Consider the following 10,696-nt stretch of genomic DNA (forward strand, 5'->3'; position numbering starts at 1 on the left):
TCTTCAACGCCGCATAGTACACGTTTGACGATTTGTCCTCTTCGTTATGTTTGTTAAGCAAGTTAAGTTTTTAAGCCACATTTTTGTCAAGCTCGAGTTCTGATGATGGGATCCATGAGGAATCGAGGGAACTCCTCAAATCTTAAAGGCATGCGTATAGAGATTTTGTATTTTCATCAAAAAATTAAGCATTTTCATTAAAAACTGTCGCATTTGATGCAGTGGAACTGCTGATGATGATCAGAACGGAACTCTTCAACGACGCATAATTCACGTTTGGCGATTTGTCCTCTTCGTTATGTTTGTTAAGCAAGTTAAGTTTTTAAGCCACATTTTTGTCAAGCTCGAGTTCTGATGATGGGATCTACGAGGAATCGAGGGAACTCCTCCAATCTTAAAGGCATGCGTATAGAGATTTTTGTATTTCCATCAGAAAATCGAGCATTTTCATTAAGAACTGTCGCATTTGATGAATTGTAACTGCTGATGATGATCATAAACGGAACTCTTCAACGATGCATAGCTCGCATTTGGCGATTTGTCCTTTTCGTTATGTTTGTTAAGCACGTTAGGTTTTTAGGCACATTTATGTCAATCTCAAGTCCTGAACATGGGATCCATAAGGAATCGAGGGAACTCCTCAAATATTAAAGGCATACGTATATAATTTTATATATTTTCATTAGAAAATCAAGCATTTACATTAAAAACTGTGGCATTTGATGAAGTGGAACTGCTGATGATGATCAGAACAGAACTCTTCAACGTGATTTTGAATTTCGATTTTGACTTGGACTGTACCCGTACTCGGACTCGGACCCGGACTCGGATCCGGACCCGAACCCGGACCTTGACCCGGAAAACCACTATGATACCTAAACTAAATAAACCACTATGATGACCATAAAATGTATAAGTACATATTACCAAATAAAGTATAAGCGCCGAAGTGGGTTATAGTTAGAGAAGTCGGGTTTTTTCTATTAAAAATTATTCTTTAGAACCTTAGAAGAGCTGTGAATAAGTAGTTAATTTAATTTAATCAGTAAATATTCACCGATATAAAGCTGCCACATCACCGGGCAGGTTATATGCAAATTCAGTACCATCTCTGTTCCCGTTTCACTCACCGCCTTGTTGCTTTGTTTCTCGCGGATGGACGTGTGAATGCGCGTCGCTCGCATTGTTCGGCCCAATTACAGGCTCCGAGTGAAGAAACGTCGGGCTGATGAATAAATTGTATGAGAATACTGCTTTATTATCATGTGTATGTATTATATAAGTTTTGCTTTTATATCAGCCAGGGTATTATGTAATTTATATATAAATGTGTATTTATGTACTTAATAAAATAGAGCACCTAAACAAAGTTTCATACAAAATCAACTAAAAATTTCCCAGCGCTTACTTTCGCCCACACATAACATAACATAACATCGCCTTTAGATGCCGATCCGGTGTATGGGAACCGCATCCATCAGGGGACATAGCCATATAATATAGAGCGCTATCTCGCTCAGATACCGGATCGGCATGCAGATCCGCATCAGTGTGTAAAACCACGTTAGTACGTAAAACGCGTGATCAATACGCTTTCGTAGGATAAAAAAGTAGTTAGAAGGTTAATGTTTGTATGGAAAATTTTGACTTTTTTTTCCTTTGCAAACGTAATGGCTTACACATACACAAATACTTGAACTTCGCTCGAAAGAAAATCGAATTACGAATTAAAAATATCGACCTTAAGTGGTCCTTTTTACATAAGACCTGATTTTGTGGTCAACACACATAAACCCAAGACTTTATTACTGTACAAAATAGCATCGTAAAGAACAAAGTTTGTCTCATAAAGTCTTGGTATATCCACTCTGCTACCTAATATCAAACTAGTATACAGTATCTAAGTTGTCTTTGCTCATCGTTCGACTGAATACTTGTTGACTATAACATTTATAGTACTGCTCACACATATATTTTTAGTATTGACAAATCTGTCGTTTGATCATCTTTTTTAAAAGATATTACATTCTTTTCAATGCTTTTCGAACTCTTACACAAACTTACAAATAGATAAAATGTGAAATAATGGTCCGAATCTAAAAACATTTAAACATGTTTTTCGTAGGCATATTCCTACTTACGGTTATTGTTTTACTTTCCCATCGCCACATATGCGTAATAATTGCCTTTGTCCACTTGGTCACGTCCTAATACAACCGTCTGAACCAGAGGGCGGAGTTCAGCCCTAATTTTGTTTGCAAAATCCGGAAAGGGTCCCTCGTGAAAAATTATAACACGAAAGCGCGTTTTGCTAAAAAATATGTTTCCCTTTGTGTTTGAGTCGCGATATTTTACCGTCACCCGACGCTTTTCAGAGTGAAACGGAATATTTATGTTTTTTTTTTTTCATATATTCAACTGTAATTGATGTGTTGTGATTTATACGAACTTATATGTACATATATATATACTTATTCGACGAGGGCACCGTAACGCTGATTTTGCCGCGGTCACTACGATTTTATGCAAGTAAAATGTCTTCACGAGACGTTCCATCTTTCCATACTTACTTATTTTAGGGCTGACAGCGTATATTTGCAGTCTAAGAATTCTTTGTTGAATTTGAGATGCACTGTATGGAATGTATGTGACTGGTAGAAAGACCGCGTCCGTTTGACATCTAACAACAAAGTAAAATTACTATTCTAGGGAGATCAAAATATTTATTTCTGAGAGTAAGATTGAGTAAAATTGCATGTCTTAGATGGATAGAATATAAAATATACTCAAAATGAAAATCTTTCCGTTCAAAATATTGTGAAAAATGGCAGGTAATGTCGGCATTTTTCCACAGCGGCGAGTTCTAAATGAATTATATTCGTTTCAAATCAAATAAGCCCCAAGTCGAGCCACAATGGGCTCATCAATGAAATTAAGCGACATAATTATTCTTTTCTGGAATAAAAGAAGTTCTGGCGGAGGAAAACAATAATTCAAGTTTCTTTTGCGGTCCGTGTGGAAAACGACTTTAAATTTCTACGTTGTCTTATGTTTTTAGCGCTTGGCTAGACGAGCATTCGTTTATCGGATTTTCTAAAGATCCGTGCAATCATTTATAACACTCAGGAGTGTTTCTTCTCATCATCATTTATTTATATATTTCGGGGATTTCGGAAACGGCTGTAACGATTTCGATGAAATTTACTATATGGGCGTTTTCGGGGGCCAAAAATCGATCTAGCTAGGTCTTGTCTCTGGGAAAACGCACGTTTTCGGGTTTTTATATGTTTTCCGAGCAAAGCTCGGTCTCCCAGATATTTTTATACTAAACTACAAAGATTCTTGTGTTATTGTTTCATTGTTGGTGCTAATTCGAGTTGTTTATCAATATTTGTAACTAGTAACCAGACAATTACACCAGAATATATAACTGAAATGTTTCGGTAAGTAATTAAACAATAGCATTAACAGGACAAAAATAGCTGCACTAAGAAAGTTTGCTCATGAAATCGGTCGTAACCCCAGAAGTCTACCTTCCCAGCCTCTAATAGTAATTTCTCCAGAAACATTCACTGGCCCAAGTTTTGATTAGTTTTTGTGGTTGTCTTTTCTTTTATTCTGATTTCATTGCTTACTATCCGTAGTAACTTAAATGATATTTTTTTAACTGGCCAATATAATACCTAATTAGAAATGACAGGGTTAAGTATGTAGCGTACGGTTTGTTAAATATGTAGTGATTTATTTAGCCAATGTATCTTGATAAATCATACATTCCACAGTTATTATAGTTCCCGCATCTAAGCAAAAAAAATCCAATGAAATGTCTCTATTTTCACGACAGTCCGATAAAATTCTTATTGTCTCCAGCGACGAACTCAACTCATTCCCGATTTAACTCAAATCTCTAAAATAAACAATTTTATTATTACAACGTACATAAAGAAATCTACTTTTCTCCAGCGCAATCTTGTCTCAGCTGCCCTAGGCTCCAATAGAAGCCTTAAATAGATCAGAAAGAGGAAAGTCGGGCAATTCAATATCTTACCTTCTGTTTGAGGGAGATACGTTAATCGTAAAACTTTGCAGTGGGAAATTGTGACAATACATCTGGAGGAACATTGTTATGAGTTTTCGGATTTTCACACAAATCACTGGGAAAGTGTTATTTATGAAAGACAGGTTATCGTCTTAAAATGTGTCTTTATTAGGAAAGCTGCGCAGATTTGATTAAAAAGACAGGAACTTTTTAACGATGATATGTAGGTATATTAATCCATCCTTTCTTTTACCTACTGTCCGAGAGAGAGAGAGAGGGTGATCGAGAATAAAAAGGCAGTATGTTGCAATTGTTGCATTAGTCTAATTTATTATGAGTCTAATTTAGTAAATAGTTGTTGCAACATGATTTAAAACTATGTACTAATACTATGAGTTACAAGTTACCTAACGAAATTAAGTTTACTAAGATTAATTAATGGCAAGAAAGACTTAATTTAAATTCAAATTAATACAAAATGTATTCTGATTTATTTATCAGCAGAACTATTTGCGTTGATTGCGCACCGCATAAAATTACAATTCGATTAGGGTTGGCATCTCTCATTTGCATCATTGATGTCTACGGCGTTCGGGAAAAACGAGCATCTTCCAACCCTACAGTAACAAGGACTATAATTCTAATAAGATGTGGCATATGCTTACATTGCTCATTATGTTTTTTCCAAATAACAGCGGATTAAATATTTGAGAAAAACACAAATTGCTAACCGAACAGCCATTTGAATTGAGGCAACTTTGAATTTATTAAAAATTAAGTATAAAAATGATATTTAATAAATATTTTTAAAATTGGTTTTTATTTAAAATAAAGGTTAGTGATGGTTTTATTCGAATTCATAAATTTAATCATGTACAGTGAAAAAAGTTATATAAATGGTTGTATTTGTTATATAAAAAAGTGTGCAAAGTTCATGCATGAAACATTAAACATATGTCATACAAATAGTTTAACCTTTAGGTAAGTATATTTTCTTTACATCCTTTACATTTATTACGTCATACAAGTGCCATATCCATTGCAGCGTACATCCTACATTCATACATATTCAAGGACAAGTCCTTTCCGTATAGTGTCGTACGTACCGACTTAATATCCCAAAATGTATATTTGATGATGTCCTCAAGTGTAGTCGTGTAAAAGGATCCTTGGGTACACTGGTGAGCCATACCTACATTTCTATGGAACTGGGTCAAAGGCTCAAGAATTCAACTAACAAGATGTTTGAAGTGGATGGGAAATGCGACTACCTAACATGATTTAATATGATAGAATTGAATTGTAAGTTTCTTACTAAAAGCAGGTTAATTTATTCTACCAGGAGTATTAAATATTGAAATACATATTTTATTTTAATTTTTACATTTACCAACTGTTAAAATTTAATAAAGACCGAAAATATGTCGAAAGCGTTTCACAATTATAAATTGAATTAAGAATGATGTGTAGGTACGCCACTACTAAGCTAAAACAAAGGAGTTTGTTATTTTATTCAGATCTGGCGACGAATCAGCGAAGACAGCGGAATTAGCCTTTTTACGGCGGCAGCCATTACCGCGCTCGATAAAACCATAACTTTCCTCATCTGGCTGCAGTTAAGAGCGAGTCGCATCTCATCTCAAAAACGAGTTCCGTACATGTGTCTGTTTTCATACTCACGGGCTTACGTTTCGTTTGACTTTCAGACCAGAATACACTGCATGCGTAATGCAGCAAGACTCCGACTCCCTCTGAGTAGGTAGGTATAGGTACTTAATACCTGAAATACTTGCATTGCGTACCTGCTCTTAAAGCCCCCTCCAGACTATGTGCGTGAATCGCGTCGCAAAGCCGCGAACGCGAGTGTGGAAGGGGCTTATGCGTGGGCATATCCATTCAATAGATTATAAACATTTCAACCATCATCGTAATATTTGTCTATTTGTATATTTTTAAATAGCCAGAGGCGTTTTTTTGTTATCGCTTATAAGCACCTTACACAATGAGTAGCAGTGGCGCGAAAATACTTGTTTTGTTTGCAGTGATAGAAAAAGAGCTCTTTATAATAATAAAATAACATGAAATTAGAGTTATAAATAAAATAAGTAAGTATTTACAAAACAAAAAGTTAAAATGTTTCCCATTAGCGTTAAACATTTTTGCTGATATTCTCTCCACCGTTTTTTGCCAATACTTTTTTCACTTCTCCCTTGCTAAAAAGGTTTTCCACTTAGACACTGAACCATAAACAAAAAAGTTTATTTTTAAAAATGGCGGCAACTCAGGCAACTGGGTCAATATGCGGGCGCGAGTGGGACCGTTTACCTATTGTGTTTCTTCTGAACTAGGGACGGGGGACTGGGGGCTGGTGATACTTTTTTATTTCCTTTACGAAGTTTGAGTTAGTGAAATTAAAATGATTGAAGTCTTGTTAAAAAGAAGTTAAACTGGTTGGAGATAGAAAATTACTGAAAATGCAGACTGTCGCATTGCAAGAAACAAAAATAAATAAGCTTATTCTTCTATAAGTATTCTATTTAAAACTTTAGAATTTGCAGTACCTATTTGTTTGCATTGCATCCCATGCTTTGTTTGTCATAACTTCTATATGTTGTACTAGTACTTATCGTCTATGTATTATTCACCGTTATTCGTGCGACTAAGTAAGGGGAGTTAGAAAAACAGTTAGAGAAACCTTTCACATCAAGATTTTTTAATCCTTTCCTTGCTTTCAAATAATATAATTGGCATAATAGGCAATGTAATATAATCAATATTAATATTATATTAGTATACCTTATTAAAGACCTACATACAGAACAGATAACGTTCATACTTTCTTTGTAACGGTTTTAGATTGATGTATAATGGAAGTTTTATTATTATCATCAAAATAACGGTTAATGTCCCTTAATATCTTTCGCATTTTCAATTTAAACGAAATTTCCACATGCTTCTTAAAATCACATACAACAACGTCGCAAAAACGCAATTTTTTAATTTCGACATCCAATCAGCGGACTTAAAAAGCATAATGGACACTTCGAACATCATTTAAGCAGTTACAATGAATTCAATTAGTAGTGCAAACAAGGGGACCCTGTCTAAAGTAGTATTGTTTAACGTAGGGCTGGACTGCGTTTGGAGATTAACGTGGTCATACATACATACATATTTTATGTACATACATTTATGTATACTGACGTTTGTGAAGTACTTACCTAATACAAAGCTCTCTAACAATATAGTATACTTTTTCTAAAAAACATTTAACGGCATTTTTCTTTTGTGTGAACAAGTGAAATTAATCAAATATGTGAAAGAGTTGTTTACATGATGATAAATTCTTATTTTTTATAAGCTCGACTCAATTGAATGATTTGTATTTCAGTTAGGTTCGCTATATACCTATTTAAAGTATAACAGTGACAAAAATAATAATATTTGAGCCAGTTTTGAGCACGAGTTTTATCATAAATGTATGACTAAAGTCTATTTTTTTATTCGGTAGACTAAAATGAGATTTCATAATATTAACATAAAATAACATTTCATAATATGAAATGTCATTTTAGTCTACCGAATAAAAAAATAGACTACGTAGAAATAAGGAGATAAGTACCTGCTTAAGGATAAACAACAACCAACGGGAGAAAGTTACCTACTTAATAACATAAAGTAATTGAAGAAATTCAAACACACATTATGCTAAAGTCGAGAACTGTTTCAGTCGAAGTATTCGAGGCTACATTCGAGTTATACTCGAATCGCGTGGAGTTCTGTTGCGGCTGCGAGTGTCACTCGGGTCTCCAGCATTTGGAACTTACTCGGACTTTGTATTGATTTTGAAAAATTTCCAGTCTTCTTTTTAAAAACATGATCACAATAGTCATTTGTAGACTTTATTATACTTAATAGGTATCGTAAATAATCGGTGGTAGTCGATGAGGCAATATTATGGCCAATCCAGTTATTTTTAGCAGGGATGTTACGGAGCTCCGTTTCCGCTTCCGTTAAGGCGGAACTTCCGTTTGGTATTCTGGTTCCGTTTCTGTTCCGGTTCCGTTACTTTTGAAACGGAAGTATATCGGATGTCAATGCTTAGCGCGGCGGCGGGACATGAGCGGCGTACATCAAAAACAAACAGGTTTATACCAGTCATTCGCTCATCACCCCGCTTGCCACGACGTGCTGCACTAATTTGTTTGTATTATTCGTGTTATTGAAATTAAAACTACCTATTCATATGTGTTGTGTAATGTGTACCTACGGACAGTACACTACAGACTACTAGACTGCACAACTTCGGCACCTTCATTGAATCTAAAGCACAGACTGCGGCCAGAAAGCTGGGCGTCCTAAATAAGGTGAAGCGATACTTCACACCTGGACAGCTTCTAACACTTTATAAAGCTCAAGTCCGATCGTGTATGGAGTATTGCAGCCACCTGTGGGACGGCTCAGCTAAATACCAACTCGCTGCTTTAGACTCAGTGGAGCGCAGAGCCAGGAGGATGATTGGTGACAAGAAGCTAACGGGTAAGCTTCAGTCTTTGGCCCATCGGCGGAAAGTCGCCAGTCTGTCGGTGTTCTACAGATTGCACTTCGGGGAGTGTGCTCAAGAGCTACACGAGCTTATTCCACCGTCCCCATTCTACCATCGGACTTTTAGACGCACGGCCGGTTTCCATCCTTACTTGGTAGATATTCCACGAATCCGCACGAAGCGCTTTGCTTCCTCTTTCCTTATGCGCACTGCCAAGGAATGGAATTCCTTGCCGGCGTCTATATTTCCGAGCTCATATAACCCGGCAACCTTCAAATCAAGGGTGAACAGGCACCTTCTGGGCAGACTCGCTCCATCGTAGGCCACGTCTTCGCCCCGGCTAGTCTGTGGCCATGAGTAAGCCCATTTTTAATAAAAAAAAAAAAAAAGAGTCTAGTACTATTATTTATTCTGTGATCTTAGTGAGGTTAAATATTTCGAGTTAACGAGGATTTCGCCTTATTTAGATCGACGCAACTAGGAACCAAAAAAACTTTTGTTTCTCTGAAATCCACGCTGCATGTACTGTAGAACGATCGCTAGTTGCATGGTCTCTCCGACCGCCAAGCGAGTACCGCTGAGCGATTTTATCGTTGATAGTTTTTATCGCTGCGAGTAAAGAGTGTAAAGAGAGTCCTCGCCGGCGGTGTGAACAGCCAGCGATCAACTATTAATATAGGTACCTCTCTCTTTTACCGACACGGAATCTCTATCTTTTGTTTATTTCTTGAGCGAAAAAATAGTCGATAGCTTATCGCTTACTCGCCCTTGGTGGACTAGTGCCTCAGGTTCCGATTCAGGGGGCCTAACGCTAAAACTGAAATTCGCAAATTGCGGGGATCTTTCTCTTTTACTCTCATTAAGACGTAATTAAAGTGACAGAGAAAAATGCCCGCAATAGACGGACTTCGATTTTCGCGGTTATAGCTCTGGTTCCGGTTCCGTTTTCGGTTCCGTTTCCGGTTCCGTTTCTGATTCCGTTAAACTAAATTGAAAACATCTGTTTCCGTTTCCGGTTCCGATAAACCCACATCCGTTACATCCCTGATTTTTAGTATGTTCAGTAGGTGAGGCTGATCTGGGTAAGATTATCGCCAAATATTTATGAATGATTTTTTGTTAATTCTCTTTTCTGATGTAAATATATATATAATAGAAGGCAACTCTCTCATCTGGTGTCAAATCGCGAGGTAACCCCAAGCGTGACGCTCGGCGTGAACAAGTTAGCGGCAACTTTAATGTTGTGAGGATTCTCAGGCACCTGTTCGCCGCGAGTTCCTAACTTCAGAAGGTAATAAATCTTCTATCGTTTATTTTAGTCTCGGTTCATTTAAATGAGTGACAAGCTTTACGCGGGCGGATTTTCTCGCGTTACAAATTCTCGGAGATCATATTATCGATCAATAACATAAGCCTCAGTTCATGTCGCGTGTCACATATGCAGTCGCCAAATTTAATATAATCTAAGATGAGTTGAATAAGATGGAATTGGTTATTGATGAGATGAGCAGAGTTGCAAACAAAATATGTACAAAGGTTTGTTTAAAAAATTGTACATCGGGGATAAGAACAAAACTTTCGTATTCCATCGATAATACTGCAGTAAAACGGTACCAATAAGTAAAAATATCTTTTAAAAACTTTTTCAACAAATAAAGTCTAGGGGACTTGTACTCTAATGTCCCAACCTCGTCATTCGAGGAATTACGGTACGATTCACAGCAAAACCTCGTAAAATTTTACTATTTATACCACTGGCGAAATCTTAGGGATTGTATTAAAAACTTTGAGGAAATATTACAATGTGTAAATATTACTAACCTTAGCACAGCACCAATATCGTTGAAACAACACCTTCTGGACTTGGTGACACGGTACAGCGGTCGAAAAATACAAGCGTTCCACGCAAACACTAATGATTGTCTCTCGAGTAGGTACCGACCTTACCTTCCTACTTGCTCGAACACAGCACTTTACACAATTTAATGTAACAAATAGCATTCTAGTTAATTAAAACACCACACACACTAGGGACACATTTTGTATTTAGGCTTTTCTCACAAATCAAAATCTTGTAGATTTTTATTCTGGTTTGACATTAAAGACATGTC

The sequence above is a fragment of the Cydia amplana genome, chromosome 8 (assembly GCF_948474715.1).
Source record: "Cydia amplana chromosome 8, ilCydAmpl1.1, whole genome shotgun sequence".
NCBI lineage: Eukaryota > Metazoa > Arthropoda > Insecta > Lepidoptera > Tortricidae > Cydia > Cydia amplana.